Source organism: Apis mellifera, linkage group LG1 (genome assembly GCF_003254395.2).
Source record: "Apis mellifera strain DH4 linkage group LG1, Amel_HAv3.1, whole genome shotgun sequence".
Classification (NCBI taxonomy): Eukaryota; Metazoa; Arthropoda; class Insecta; order Hymenoptera; family Apidae; genus Apis; species Apis mellifera.
In genome coordinates, this window is record NC_037638.1 from 24442103 (window position 1) to 24455510 (window position 13408).

Sequence of the window (13408 nt, forward strand, 5' to 3'; positions counted from 1 at the left end):
TTTAAAAACATCAGCGGTGCGCGCGCGATACCGGGAAGCCTTTTATTCCTAATCGAAGGACGAAGCCGCGTGGAAGCCCTCGATCGCCGGAAATTGTCTTGGACTAGCGCGCTTTCTGCGTTCCGGGGATCGATGGAGCGCTTTCTCCTCCTCCTCCTCCTCCTTCTCCTCTTCCTCCTGCTCCTCCTCTCTCTCTCTCTACCCCTTGACGAGTCCAAAATCGACGTGCAACCGTGTCATCGGCGATCGATGAACCCCCGACATCGACAAACTAAGACAGAGCACTTGAATCGTTCCGGTTACGGAACATTCGTTCGATTGATTAACCCAATTCCCAACGCCACGCAAAACAGTTTCACCCTACGTGTTTTATCCTCTGTAATACACTACATACTATTGTATAAGTATAACATTTTTTTATCCGCGTATCAAAATGAAAACGAATGAAAAAAATTTAATTCGATCGAATCAGGAATCAAATCGATACACGTGTATATTACCGTACTGCATTCCTTGCTACACTCTTTCGTTAGAAAACGTTTTAATTGGAATCAATCGCGTCAGGAACGAATCGACTGTACGCGTGGAAGTAAAATGCTCGCATCATCCCGTACATTTCCTACAAATTAAAAATCGAGTCGACTTCCTTCTCAAACGGAACACTAACAGAAATAAAACATCATCATAGTGACGTGAGTGTATCTTACTTAATAAGAAGTATTCGAAGCAAGAATTTCCTCATCGAGAATCGTGGAATAGCAAGTTTTTCCCGGTCGAAGGAACGTAACACCGGTCGAGAAATCGATGGTCGTAGCCCAACCTCTGCCCCATCCCTCTCCCCCGTCCCTCCTACTCTCTCTCTCGCATCCACCGTCTCTGTCTCTTTCCACCCGACCCTTCCTTCGATCCTCTCTCGCTGACCGAACGAGCGAGCGAGCCTCTTCTTATTCGTCGTCTTCCCCTCCTTCTCCGCCGCGCCCGCCTCCGTCTCTTTTCTCTCCTCTTTCTCTCGCCAATTTACGAGCGTCTCGAAGTACTCGCAGAGGCTGAAAACCGGGCGGCAAAAGCGTAGAGAGCCTCGTTTCTCGATATTCCCCCCCCTTGGCCGCCAGAAGAATTCGACGCTCGTGCACCGATCACTTCGGTATTCCCCGCATGGTACAGAGTATCCAGGGAATATAGCGCGGCTTGCGAACGGCGAATTTTTTACCAACTCGGAGGGAATCGTCACGTAGCGCGTTATTCGACACGGTATTCCAAAATGAACGCGTACAATCGAGCGCGAAAGTTTCCGTGAGACCGAGAACCTTCCGTTTCGAGCTCCATCGGAGAGCTCTTTCGTGGTCTTTTCGCCGTGTAAATTATTACGCGGGTAGGATAAGCGAGAAGGAAAGATCGTGTTTTCGCGCGATGTTCTCCTGGTAGTCTAAAATTAACACGCTCCTATCTTGGTTTCTCCGGTCTCCTTCCTGCCCTCCCCCCTCCCCTCTCCTCTCGCCGATTCGAATCGAACAATGTAACCTTTGAGAACGATCTTTCTCGAGCGTCGATCAGCACAATGTCAGCTACAAATCCGAGAGACAAGCTTTGGAAACGTGAACACTGACCGATGGTACGGGCGGACAAAGCATAAATCACGAAACGCGTTAACCTAGATTCCGTTTCTTCCAAACAACGCTCCTTCTAGCCGAGTCCTTAAATCGCATAAATATCACGTTTTTTATAAATAGCACGAGCGGATGAGAAAGGTGGTGGGAGGAGCCCACCGGTGTAAATCCGCGAATGGATTAAACCCCTGGTCGGGCTAATATTTTCGTTCGAATGGTTCGGCCAACCCTGAGAACGCGATAGAAGGGGTGGGAAGAAAAATGGAGGCAGACACGAGCAGGGTGTTCACAATAACATGGAAATGGATGGAGGGGACGCGTGCCTCGTATATCTAGCCCAACACGCGGATACATATATATATATATATATATATAGGGAAAAGGGCCTTTTCCTTTCCAACGGGTGCATCACGCGTAAAGTCCACCGGTTATTTGCCGAGCACAGTGACCCAGACATGGCTATGAAACATTATTCGTCGATACACGTGTAAAGAAAAGCATTATTTTTTAATTGCTCGTATGCATGGTAATCATCGTAGTATAAATGGAAAATATATAATATTGGATGATCGTAAATTTTGAGATCATAATTGAAACTTGAAACGTACGTTTCTTTTACGACATTTCTCAAACAAGTATTTCTTTGTATAATAAAATTACTGCTGCGATTCTTTTTCTTCTCTCCTATAAAACTGTAGGTAAACTATTGGCGAAGAATATTTTGTCGATAAGTTAGGTAATTGATAAAATTTTTAGATCAGCGCCATCTCGCGTTTGGATCCTGGAAGCTTCCACTTGTTATTAGCATAGCAGGATGTACGAGGAGGTATGCGAAGTCGGAGACAAGGAGAGCAACATTGTGCGAGAAGGATAGAGAAGGTGATCACGTGACCACTGTCACGTGACCGTTGTCACGTGACCGCATCGCTCATTATTTTATTAAACATTACATCGAAAATTAATTAATTATTCATTTTATAGGAAAAATTTCTACACTTTTAAGCTCTCGTTTTAAAGTTAAGACCTTAAGCAACTTTCACATATGGATTTCAACGATAAATTTGTTCTAATTAATTATTTATTAACGATTAATGCGTCATGCGCGAAGTGACGCTATCGACGAGCGACATATTTTTCATTAATTTCTTATTATTACAGGATTGATTTATAAATATTAACGAATGCATTTGAAACGTTACTTCCTCCTTTACTTTCACGTATAATTTTTGTTCATAATATTGTTCTTATTTGCATGAAAAAAACCGATTGATGGTTCGATATCTTCAAATATTTCGGACACGCGACAGAAAAATTAATCAATTATTAATTTTTTAGTAACAATTTACGCATTTTTAGGCTCGTATCTTGAAGCTGAAACTTCAGAGAAATTTCTTCTATCAATTTGAATGCGAAATTCTTTTCAATTAATCATTTATTAACGAATATCACAGAGAACGTTTCAATCGGTAACTTCCATTCCGTAACCGACTAATAAACAATCAATTTTTTTCATACAAACCACCAGAAAATTACGAACAAAAACTATACGTGAAAGTAAAGGAGGAAGTAACGTTTCAAACGCATTCATTATTATTTATAAATTAATCCGATAATATTAAGAAATTAATGAAAAATGCATTGCATACCGATGACATCGGTCCGCGCATGACGCATTAATCGTTAATAAATAATTAATTAAAACGAAACTATGATTAAAATCTATACGTGAAAGTTGTTTAGGGTCTTAGCTTTAAGATTAAAGCTTAAAAGTGTAGAAATTTGTAGTGAAAAACGAGTAATTAATTAATTTTCGATACAATGTCTACGAAGTGGCGAAAGACGGGGGTCACGTGATAGGTGTCACGTGATACTGGTCACGTGATCACTTCTCTATCCTTCTCGCACAATGTTGCTCTCCTTGTCTCCGACTTCGCATACCTCCTTGCACGTTCTGTTATACTAATAACAAACCGGAGCTTCCTGGATCCAAACGCGAGATGGCGTTGATCCCAAAACTTTTTTAATTACCTAACTTATCGACAAAGTATACGTTTACATTAAAAATTAACAAAAGGGAAAACATTCAATTAATTAGAAATGAATAAAATTAATAATTTAACGTAACGTAAAACGGAATAACGAAGAAAAGAAGAACGTTCCCTTAAATATATACGTTTTACACATAATTTTGTATTTTTATTCGTTTATGTTATTTTATATAACATTTGCATTTCTACGTGTTTAATTAACAAAAATAACAGATTAAAGAATGTGATTAAATTGTTGAGAAAAATTTTCATTCACGCCACTTTTTCTCCTATTATATTCTCCTATCACGAAATCATAATTTCGAGCAAAGATTTAGAAGAACGGTTGAATGACGCGTGGAATTTTTATCTGGAAAACATTTATACAATTTTTCATACTTGTTATTATTATTATCCGTGATGTAATGATCTAAGAATCGCCACTCTCGTGTTTTCTTTTCTTCCCTTCGCTTGATAACACTTTTCCCTTCAATCCGAGCAGATTCAGGATCATCGCGAAAGATATGAATATGATATTTAAACAACGATGATCGCGCGAAGCGGGGTGACAATATTCAACCGCCTCGAAATTCGCGTTTTTTTAATTTTGACGCGCCGCAAAATTGCCAGAAGATAAATTACACGCGGTAGGAAATAACGAACTCGTGTTTCCACGCCGATTTCAACGTATCTCTCTCTCTCCACGGTAAAATTTTACACCGTTGTTCGTCGCGTTGCCGGGCACAATGAGAACTTCATTCGACAAAGAGGGAATGAATTATTTACCGATCGATGCATATGATAAACTCCCGTCCACCCCTCGCCCTCCCCCCTCCTCCGGTTATTTGCATAATGATTTATATTTTATTTGTTAACTTGGATCGTTTAATCAAGACCGCGCCGCGTGTTTGCCTATCCTTCACCGGCTATCCATTTTCCAATGCGTTCATAAATACATATAAATATTTTTCATTAAAATTATCGGCCGCGATCTTCGTCCCCGCGCGTTTATCGTTTTTCAACGAATTCGCTTCGTTTTTCGAGGAACGAATATTCGCGAATTTTCCAAAAAAAGGAAAAAAAAAGGACGAATTTCGAGATGATCGATTCGTTCATCGATTAGACACAATTCTTTCGATAATCTTTCTACGATAATAATCGAAGAAATTCATTTCATATCGCGTATATGACTTTCGAGTCATATATATATATATATAGACGCAGCGTATCAATACTTTTTATGCCTCATTTGCTTTTTTTCGCTACGATTTATTGTTCTACCATTTCTTTGTAATCCTGTGTAACGCCATACGAACTTTCAAATCATATACCTACATATCTGTACTTTTTACGCCTCGTTTGACTTTTTTTCTTCTATCCTTCTTCCTTCCTTTCTTTCTTTCTTTTTTCGTTTAAATTTATTATCCTCACGTCTCCTTGTTCGACAACACTTTCGAGTCGAGTGGCTCAACCGATACTCAATATACTTTCAAATCTAATCATTTGATTTTCTCCCTCTTAAAACTTATTATCTTCCTTTCGGGCGGTAATCGAACGGTTGTCGTTCCGCCGTTAAATTTATACTATATCGATTAGTATAAACGAATCGTGCCAAAAATTACGAAAACGATTCGATACGAGAGAGAGAGAGAAAGATCAAAGATTTCGATTCTCGAAAAAGAATGAGAATCCATATATATATATTTTTTTTATTATAATCCCCCTCGATTGCCCCTCGATATCAAAACGCATCTGTTTTTCCATCTCGAATCAAGAATCCTGTAACCTGTAACTGACACTACGGATCAAACTACGATCGACTGTGAAACAACAATTTTTTTCGGGGAAAGAGAGAGGAGGGAGGGGGACGCGTTTCCCCCATAAAAGTCGAGAGACCCATCGGGGAGAGGGGGGAAGGGAAAAAAACGCCTCCAGGAAACGTCGATACGAGTCGTCGTCGTATCGCTTTATTTCCCGAATACCGGAAAACTGTCACTGAACGAATAATAATAAAAAAAAAAAAAAAGGAAGGAAGAAAGGGGAAAAAAAAAAAAAGAAAGCGAAGGGAGAAGGAACGTCTGCGATAATTGGCAGAGGAGAGGGGAGGGAGAGAGGAAGGGGGAGAGAGAATCCTGGTTGTAGATGGCTTCGATCAATCAATAAACGATGATATTGTTTCGCGATGGTATCGCGATGCAACGCACGATGGCCGAACGCAGGTGAACGTGACAGGTGTCAATTTCGAGGTGACCCCGGACTGTGTGTGTCAAGGAAATTTTGTTCCCCCCGTCGAGGTGGTTAAATTACGCGTGCTCCGGGTTCTTGGATTTGAATTCCTCCAACTGGAAATCTACTCGTCGGTTGGTTATTCGGAAATTCGATGTTTTTCCAGAAAAAAAATTTTTCCAGAAAAACCGATGATGAGTTCCAAGTATACGAGTGGAAACCTTTATTCGTTGTTATTTCGTTTCTCGAGGAAGGATAGAATAGGTTTTTTTTTCAGGAATTAACGAAAAATCATGGTTAAATTATGCGAGTTATCGTAATCTTTTGCATGCTATTCGAATATTCTTCGTTTGTTTTAAATACAATCGAACTTATTAGTCATTAAAAACTCGAAGAACGATTAATTTCAAATTGGACGAATTTAAAATCGATTTTTTTCCAAAATAAAAATTAATATTCGAATATAAAATCATTTTTTTTTCAATACGAATCAATGAAAAATTGTTATTGTTGACAGTAAATTACGCGTGATACTCTGATGGTACGATAAGGAATATTGAAAGATTAATATAAACAAAGCTAAACTTGAATGATTGAAATTGATAGTGTCTATTAAAGAGATATTAAACAGAAATGCAAACATTCGTAAATTTTGTAATTTAACGAAGAAAGAAGAATAATCGATTCTCAGAATCGAATCGGGTTCAAATAGACGAAATTTTAAATAGAAATTGAACATTTATCGAAAATTCGCGAAAGATGAATCGAGGCGATTAAGAAATTTTCGACGACGAATATTATCGAAAAAAGATGAAGAAGAAGAAGAAGTAAAACATAACGAATATTGGATTCAACGACGAAAACAAAGATTTCATTCTCCGTTTCGTATACATATACGATACGATGCAAAGAAGGAGAAGAAAAAAAAAGTGAAGAAGATAAATCGAGCAAAGAGAAAACACGGCTCGCTCTTCTTGTTGACACGATATCGTTTTCCCGATGGATCGCCGATCAACGGGGGGATTATCCAATCTTTGTTCAACGAGTTTAACCCATCGGTGATCGTAGAGGACAGGAAATCACAGGATCGAAATTTTTCTACGATCCTTGCGGAGGATTCGGTAAACTCGACCTTTCTTAACAATTAACTTCGAAACGCGTGACAATTTCTCCGGAAATCCTTTGTTGTCAAAAGGATTTAATTTACGACCGCGTTGTATATATTCAATATATCTATATATATATATATATACACGTTTGCCGTGTACGAGTGCGTTGTTCAACAATGGTAACCCATAGAGGGTTAACGGTATTTATATTTATGCACGGTTGAAATACGATTTAAACGGCGTACAATCTTAATTTACGATCCACCTCGATCGCGAAATTCATGATATATATGTACAAACCAATATAATTCCAAAATGGAATAGAAATAAATCCTCTAAGGCTTACAAAAAAAAAAAAATAACTCCATCTCCTGTTTAGACCTGCTATTATCCTATTTAGATCTCCTATTTACATATATATATATATATACATATGTCGAATCCTTGTTCCTTCGACAGATCAAAAAACCGACGTGATCTGCGTGGCGAATTGACGACGAATTTTCTCCGCGGGGGGAGAGAAAAAGCGGTTAACGCGAGAGAAAACTTCTTCTCGTTATCGTCCGTGTAACGAGTCCATCTCTCGCGTACACCGCGCCATGGATGCCGGGGACACCTCTCCTCTCCCTCGCCCCTCTCCGCCCGCCATCGGCTCCGCTTCGATCAATTTCCACGCGGAGCGCAAAGAATTGCGCTTCCGCCGTCGTCGAACCCGCTGTCACCGCTCTCTCTCTCTCTCTCTCTTTCTCTCTCTCTCTCTCTCTTTCTCTCTCTCTCTCTCTCTTTCTCTCTCTCTCTCTCTCTCTCTTTCTCTCTCTCTCTCTCTCTCTCTCTCTCTCTCTCGCTCCTTCCCCCTCTACCCTCCATCGCATCTGCGTCAATTACAGACGAACTTGGCCGGTTCTCCTCAACTCGGCGGGAGAGGGGGAAGGAGGCGAGAGAGGAAGATAGAAGAAGAAGAGGAACGAGTCGCGTCGAGAAGATTGGAAGAAGCAGGAGAAGGAACTCGGTAGATATATATATGTATATATATATATACGCGGCAAGGAGAGGACCTCGGGATCTTGATGGTTTCGCTTTGCAGAGGCGACGGTTACGAGGTGCGTTGGTGTGCGGGTCCGAGAGAGGAGCGGGCCGGCGAGAACGGGCGGGCGGGCGGGCGGTGGGGAGGAGGACGGAGATGGAGAGTCGCTGGAGAGAGGCGGTGGAGGGTGACGGAGATGGAACGAAGGGTGGCGGTGCGGGAGGGGGCGCGGAAAAAGGGAGGAAAAAAAAAGAGAGACAGGTACGCGTAGAAGGAGAAATATACAGGCAACGCTTGGAGAGCACACGGGCGACCGAGCGAGAGCGAGAGCGAGAGATGGAGAGAGAGAGAGAGAGAGAGAGAGATGTGGTCGCAGGAGGCGGTGGAAGCGGAGGAGGAGTAGCAATCAATACAGAGCCACCGGAGCAAAACCATCCCTCGACTTCTATCTCCCTCTCTCCACCCGTTGCTCCATCGTTTTCGCGCTCTATCTATATCTTGCTCCGTCTCTCTCTCTCTCTCTCTCGCTCGCTCGCTCCTTCTCTCTCGCCCGCTCGCTATCGCGCCTTCCTCCGTCTTCCTCCGTCCGTTTACCACCCTCCCCCCTTCTATCCATCTTTCTCCTTCTCTCGCCCCGCGTGCACCCCTAACTGCCACGAATACGACGGTTATATGGATGCTATAGAACGTCGCTAACAGGGACTTTCCTATGCTTCCACTCGCCTCTCTCTCTCTCTCTCGCTCTCTGTCTATCTTCCTCGCTCCGCGTGTATCGCGTACAAACGCACACACGCGCGCGATCCGGTTCCGTGGAGAGCGGCCGTTTCTGGCCTGTGTGAGAGCACGGCATCTCTCTCTCTCTCTCTCTCTCTCTCCGTTTCTCTGTTTCTCCGTGTGGTAGTTACCTGCGATTATGAGCGATCGTGCGTGCGCCAGCAGCGGACCAGATATTCGCTCGTTCCGTAAGCGAAACGAGGTTTGGATTTGGCTCGACGAGACGAGACGAGACGAGGGTTTCTCGTCTGAAATGTACAGAGAGGGGGATGCGGTGACAATGATTCGGCTTTTCCTTTCTCTCTTTCGCTTTGCCACGTGAAAAATCTTGGAACGTCTAACTTTTTAATTTTACAAATACGTTCCAGCTTCGACTTGAATTTTTCAATTTCGTGTTCTGCTACTTCGCGCAATGAGATAAGAATTATATCGATCGAAGAAAGAAAAGAAAGAGAGAGAGAGAAAGACAGTTCGTTGTCAATAGGAGGAACAATACCGAGTACTCGAACCGATAATTACGCAGCTCGGTTCGATGGTATGCGCATAATTCAAGGGCGAGGAGAAAGGTTCGCTCGGTTGGACGTTCACGATCCCCGTGAACTTGGATCACCGCAACACCGTGGACCTTGACTCTCTCTCTAGCTAAACGCTTCGATCATTGCGTAAATTACCTTTCGTTCGATCTCCACGAGCATGTATGTATCACGTAAATAAACATTAGCTTCACCAACGTTTGCTCGAGGAAAATTGAAATTCCTTATTAATAAGATTATTCCATTGGAGAAGTAAAAGTTTCATCCGGAATCCGCGCCTCGATCGTTTCACCAAGCATTATCGAAATTATTGAACGTTGAGAGGTGATCGATTTATTTAAAAGAGAAGAAAAAAAGGGACAATTACGAGAAGATACTCACGATTAATTACAGGACCTCAACTCATAGTAAAAGCCGACTCCACATGGCCCCATCACACCTGAAACAGAGAAATACGTTTCCTCCATTAATATTTCCAGCATCGTCTCCTATGCGATCACCTCGACCAATTACAATGCAAACACGCGGCCATTAGCAAGTCACTCCGTCGCATTTGCATCTGTTAACCCAACAGTTTTCCAGTCGTTCGTTACGCGCCCACCAGTTTTCGCGCCATTATATTTCCCCGATCGATTCTCCCTTTTCTCCTCCTCCTCGAAATTTTCGAAACACAGATCCGTAAATTAACACAACGGTGACGATCAGAGAAATTCCTTGAAATCTCGAGCAAAACGGCTTAACTTAATTCTTCCTCCCCCGATTTTAATCGAAAATTGGAAAAAGATCAATAAAGAGTTGAGTTTCCTCGAGATCGAAAACTTGGTATATTATTTATGGGGAATGGTTGAAATGAATATTAAAGCTGCACGCGATCGGGCGATAAACAATACAACGCGTTACAACGCGCGCGCACGATCCTTCGATTTGAACAGGTTTAACGTATTGATTTCCCATGCTGGATATCAATGAATGAAACAGACGTGCTGTTTACGTGCAACAAGGTATACAATAGTGTGCGCACGATTATCGCCATTCATATTCACGTAGCATCCATTTCGCGGGGGATTACAGCGCGAAACTACTCCTGATAAATATTTATACGCGATGGAACGGCGCGGCGTATGCAACCGAGGGTAAATGTTTAATTTCACCGTGTTCCAGAAGTTGGCGGCGCAAACAGACCAAGTTCCCCGTTTCCGGGGCAGGGGGAAAGTTAAAGGATCGGTAATATCGAAACTGGTATATAGGTAATATCGAAAATTGGTGGACGTCGGAGGAACCACGAAACCCGTCCAACGTTGCCGAGGTTGCGTTTCCAAGATGGCCGCTGCGATTACCCTCGGTTAATTAATATTCGATACTTGGAATTAATAAGAATACATCTCGAATCTTGTTTCCAAACTCGTTCGAGGAATAAATAATTCATAAATTATAAATTTATACGATTGAAGTATTTGTATCTTCTTCTAAAAAACGAATGTAGAGAGAATTGAGAAAGAAAAAATTGCTAATGGAGGCGCGAAAAGTTGCGACGACGAAATCTAGATTCCTTCCTTCCTTCCTTCTTTCGTTAAGGATCGTATTAAAGGAAAGTAATACCGCAAACGCAGTAAATTGATTTCGAAGTGGAGACGCGAGCGAGGGGCGTAATATTTGTCGAGGGTCAGCCAGTCGTCCGTGTATCGGCGTTCGTTAATACGAAATCAATATTACCAACCGGCCGCCTCCGTCGTCGTCTCCGTTTTCGACGGCCGTTCAAATTTTTCGCTCGAAACGTTCCCTTTCCTCGATCGAGTTCCCTTCCAATTCGAAAATTTCGAGTTCGCCACGAGCCGATTCGAACAATAGAGGGATAGAGGTCGGCCAGTGCGCGAGAGGAAAGACATAAATTATTGCTTTCTCTCATTTATAGACGCGAGGGGGGGGGGGAAGGGGGATGATTTTTTTCGCTATAAAAATAGTCGTACAGAGGAATGGTAATCTATTTTAACGGTTTAAGAAAACGATTCTCTTTTCGCAAACAAAAAAGTTTATTTTGTGCCATTTTAATAGATATATTTATATAGCGAGCGTCGATTAAGAACGAGAAAGTTTCGAAGAATTTCAAAGGAGGCGATAATTAACCGAATCCCAATATGGCGTCGGGAACGAGCCGTCGAGGTGTATAAAATTCAACGTTTTGAAAAGAACGAGGAAGACGAAAATTGAATGGCTCGGCCATTGGATAAATAGCTACCTTATAAATAGCCCGGTTCTGGCACATTACGCATCGGCGAATGGCTAATAAATACGCGGAAAATTTAGTGGCCGAAGATTTACACCGTTCGCACCGTTAAATAGAATTCCCCCCGTCGTTATAACTTCTTTCTGCCCCGATATCCAGCTTCCGACTCTACTCTCTTTCGACCCGTTATCCCGGAACGGGAACACCGAACCGATCCATCCCGTATTTCCTATCCGTGATTTTCCGATCCGTGTTTTATAAATAACGGGCCGCGGCGATAAATTCTCGGCCGAAAATTGCGAAATGCGCGCGGGAATCGAAAGATACCCTCGGTCGATAATGCAATTTTAACGCGGGAAAATTTAATTATTACCCTTAAATCGAGGGAACGGAATTATACGAGGTTTTATTAACCCCGTACTTGACACGAGTTCGCCAAGGTGATTAATAAATTGATATATAGAAAATTGGTGGAGCGACGAACGGGTGATATATATCTCCCGTATAAACCCACCGTCTGGATATAATCCAAATTTTAACCAAATTACCGGAGGCAAGGGCGGAGAGATTGGGACGCGATGTACCGTCACGTAACGGTATTACGGGGAATGGGCTCTAATTTCTCGCACGGCGCCGCAAGAAATCCGCGGGAATTTCGCGGAACACGTCCCCGATATTCGCACTCGTGCGAACCTTCAATGGGGGATCACAGCGGATTTCGATTACGCGAAACACTGCCGCCGCTGTTGCGCGCCGACGAAACCGCTATAACCCGTTTCCAAAATTTTAAAACCGAACGGAAAAGTTTTGAGTTAGAAAATTTGAAAATTAAACAGATGAATCGAATTTTTAAGAGATCGTTGCTCGAATCGAATTCTCGTGATTCGCGATAATAAATCGAAGAAGTCGTTCTGAATTCTCTCCTTGCCGCGACGACCGAGTTTCGAGTTCCGAGCCTATGCATTCTCAAAGAACTCGGCCACTCGACTAATCAAATCACGAAACTAACTCATTTGCGTTAATTGAAACGGTGGTGGGTTGACAGGGTTGGTACGGTCACGAGTTCGATTCGTATCGAGACCAGGGGAAAAGATGCGTTTGTTTAATTAATTGGCTCCCCTTTGAACCACTTTCCCCGTACCCCGACATCGACAATTACCCAGGATTTTCACGCGTCTGCGCTTCCTCGATCGATCATCAAGTATCGTTAATTAACGAGGAAACGTCCATCCACGAAAATTCTAATCTTAACTTAACGTTTTCAAATTTGTTGCTTTTAAAAAAGAACCTCTTTCTTCATTAATATCCCGTTTCAATAATCGCGAAAAATAAATCGAAAAAGATGTCGAAACGATATATATATATATATATATATATATATATAAATATATATATATATTGGAAATCCGCAAAAAGGAAGATTAATTATTATTAGTACAATTATTTATCTAGTCTATTGGAGCGTTGCGGTAATTCGAGGCGTTTGTTACTGTTAGAGGCGTATGCATTATTCATACGTTATGCAAATCGGAATTGGCGTGGCCGCGCCGTGCGAACGCGTTACGTGAAAAATACGATAATGCGTGGCCCGAGAATATACGCCGTGTCGCCTGAAACGAACCAAAGTAGTTTGTTCCAGAGGACGCTGTTCGCGCGTTTATGCAATTAGTCTTGGAAAAAATCCTCGCTCCCCCCTCCCCCGTGTTAATCTTTATCCCTTTCTTCTCCTTTCGATCTCTTTTTTTTCCATTTTTTTTTCTCCTCCCTCCCTCTTTCTCTCCCCCCCCCCTTTCGTTACATTCGGGGAGCCGCGCGCGATTAATTGTCGCGCGAAAAATAATTCCCGTCGCGTTATTGTTTCGCGTATATATGAAATCGGTGGAA

The 13408-nt window shown here is 42.3% G+C and overlaps 1 protein-coding gene across 23 annotated transcripts in view; it reads right to left on the reverse strand.

Moving 5' to 3' along the window:
* Positions 1–13408, reverse strand: part of LOC551071 (bromodomain adjacent to zinc finger domain protein 2B) — a 139081-nt gene that overhangs the window by 47833 nt on the left and 77840 nt on the right. For all 23 annotated transcript variants that reach the window (XM_026445661.1, XM_026445658.1, XM_026445680.1 and 20 more), the window contains one exon: positions 9682–9739. The gene's annotated coding sequence lies outside the window, so the exon portion shown is untranslated. The remainder of the gene's footprint in view (positions 1–9681; positions 9740–13408) is intronic.